Here is a 3094-nt window from a genome sequence, read left to right as displayed (position 1 = left end):
GATCCCCTTAGACTTACCTCTATGTCTTTTTGATATGATTCCATTAATCTTTGAAAGTTTTCCTTGTTTCAAGCGCTACAAAAATGTGACAGGCTTACTTTGTATCCTTCCTGATTCCTTCCTTCCCTTTGTATCTTTCCTGGTTCCCCCTGGAACCAGGTGTTTCTCCAAGGAATCCTGATCTCTTTTCATGGGAAAGGGTTCTAGAGACCAAAATCAGGATATAAGTTGTTTTATTTTCTTGTTGGTTTAAGGGTGCATTTAAAAAATTAAAATATTTTATACAGCACATTATAAAATTTCTTTTTATCAGGAGTGTTGTTCTGGGTACTAGTGTGCCATATTGCCAGAAATGAGAATTTCCTTACTGAATATCAGTTGTCAAGCATTTTATTACACAAATATTTAATTATCACATCGGTGAAGTATGGTAGGACTCTTATTATCATGCTCATTTTAAAGATGACAAAGTGAGACTGAAAGTAAGTGACGTACCTCAGGTACATGGCAGGGTGGCCTTTGGGACTAGGCGGTTGGACTTGGGAACATGGGCTTGTTACCACCATGCTAGGATGCTATTCAGCTGCTCAGAAGTGTTACTCACAGAGGACTTGGCAGGAAGTATCTTACATGGCATTAATTGCTTGGCAAGAATTTTTTTTTTTTTGAGAAGCAAAACTTACAAAATAAGCAGAAACAGGTTAGAAGAAACAGATAAAGATGTTTCTGTAGAATTGGAAATTCATCCAAAATAGCCTTCTTCTCTCAGTATTGCCAACAGAGTTAACTCTCTGGTTATGGCACGTCAAACAATCCTCCTCTGGCTGCTCTCAAAAGTGAACCCACTTGACTCCAGAATGTCTTGTAATAAGAAAAAATGATATATTCAAAAGATTACATGTAAGTTTGATGTTAGTTCTCAAGCATAAAAATATAATGAATACTGTGTATCCTCCACCTAATTCAAGAATAGGATATTACCAAAAAGTTGTATCTGCTTTCCCCTACCTGAATCTCCTACCTCTCATCCTCAGGCCCACCATTTTAAATGGAATATGGCTTTAGTTCTAATGTGTATCTGTTTGGGTTTCCCAGGTGACGCTAGTGGTAAAGAACCATCTGCCAATGCAGGAGACATAAGACATGGGTTGGATCCCTGGGTCGGGAAGAACCCCTGGAGAAGGTCATGACAACCCACTCCAGTATCCTTGCCTGGAGAATTGCATGCAGAGAGAAGCCTCAGAGCTACAGTCCATGGGGTCACAAAGAGTCAGACACAACTGAGGCGACTTAGCATGCACACGCCCCTGTATCTGTTTAAAAGCCCTATTGTTTGTCTTTGCTTGTTTTGTGCACTGTGTGAATGGCACATAGCCTTCTGTCACTTACCTCTCCCTTCTCAACATAATGTTTATTATTTATCCACAATATGTATAGCAGTGGTTCATTTTCTCTGCCATTATCACGTTGCATTGTGTGGATATGCACAAGTTATTGATTTATTTTCCTGTTGGTGGCCACTTGGGTTGTTGCTAGTTTTTCATTGTTGTTGTTATTGCAGACACTGCTCTGATCTTATATATGCCTCTGGTATTCAAGTGCCAAGTGAAAACATTTCTTTGGGATGCAGAGTCAGAAATGCATTTACTGGGTTGGAAGGTATGTGAGAGTTCAACTTGTCAAGATGATGCCAAACAATTTTCCAAAGTGGTTGTGCTATTTTACACCTTTACCAGCTATTGATCCACAGCTTGATCTCGTTAAACTTCTGAATTTTGCTAAACTCATAGGTATAGAATCACATCTTGTTGAAATCTTGGTTTGCTTTTTTGTCATTCTTAATGAAATGAGCTTATAGGCCATGAATTTTTCCTCTTCTATGAAAAGCCTGCTTCTTGCAATTTATTTTTCTATGACTATATATATATATATATTTTTTTTGCCTTACTGCATGGCTTGCAGGATCTTAGTTCCCTGGTCAGGGATTGAACCTGGGCCCTCGGCAGTGAAAGTGTGGAGTCCTAACCACTGGACCACCAGGGAATTCCCCATGACTGCTTTTAATGGATGCATAATAATTCACCATATGGTTAAAATTGAATTTTAATATTTCTTTTACTATTTCTTCAATAGTTCATCATGATGAATTAAACTGACATGATAATCCTTTCTATACATCCAAGGTATATCTTTCAAATAAGTTCTAAAAGTGGAGCAGGCTGAAGTGGCAGATATCCTCATTTTGAAAAGGATTTGGTACATGCTGACATTATGTTGTGAAATGGTGGCCATCTACATGGAGAGATTTTTCTTTTAAACCTGTGAAAAACCCTTTCAGCTTTATGGCTTTTGACAAAGTTGTTTTAAAACTGGAAAAGCTTGAAGGTACAGGGAAGTCCTGGGAAGTGCTGGAAGGGGGTGAAGCCGTGCTGAGGAAGGTAGGGAGCAAGCATGAGTCTGGAGGTGAGAGCGTGGCCCCATCAGACCTGGTCCGGCCAGAGGAGCAGAACCACTAGCAGAGGCAGACAGAGACTTGGCCCTGTCCAGTCAGGGGGACTAGTCGTGTGGTCTCTATAAGGCTGTTGTCTTTGGTCTGTCTGATTTGGGAGCTTGCAGGCTAGGGGACAGGCAGTCAGAAATTGAAGATAGATGGAAAGATGGGGAGAGTGTGGGAGGGCTGAGTCCCACAAGCATAAGTGAGAACTGAACCCATGTAAGTTCTTGTGGCTTCTCACCTGAGCGTTCCTTGTATGTTTGTCAAGGACCTAAACACGACACACACACCTGGCTCAAAGATCAGAGACCCTGAAGGTGGGAGGAGGAGGGTGGAGTATTCACAGGTCCAGCTGCTGCTTCCCAACAAAAAGTGAATCAGGAGATTTGCAACGTGTGTGTGTGTGTGTGCTGCTTCCCAACTACAAGGTGAATCAGGAGATTTTCAACATGTGTGTATGTGTGTTGTGTGTGTGTAAGCAAGGGTTTGTAGCTGCTGGCATGTAACAGTGTAAAAAGGTGCTTTCTTGTACATTATCCCATCAGCCTTCATAACAGTACTATGAAGTTGAGAGTGCTGTGTCTAATCCACAGGTGAGTC

General features: G+C 41.0%; 1 non-coding gene across 1 annotated transcript; it reads right to left on the bottom strand.

Annotated features, from left to right (window-relative positions):
• Positions 1–1970: 1970 nt before the first annotated feature.
• TRNAE-UUC lies at positions 1971–2043 on the bottom strand. The gene has a single exon. It is a non-coding gene; the product is annotated as a tRNA-Glu (tRNA).
• Between the last annotated feature and the right edge of the window lie 1051 nt (positions 2044–3094).

This window comes from Bison bison, unplaced genomic scaffold (assembly GCF_000754665.1).
Source record: "Bison bison bison isolate TAMUID 2011002044 unplaced genomic scaffold, Bison_UMD1.0 scf7180017864241, whole genome shotgun sequence".
Classification (NCBI taxonomy): Eukaryota; Metazoa; Chordata; class Mammalia; order Artiodactyla; family Bovidae; genus Bison; species Bison bison.
This window is presented reverse-complemented; position numbering and strand designations above follow the sequence as displayed.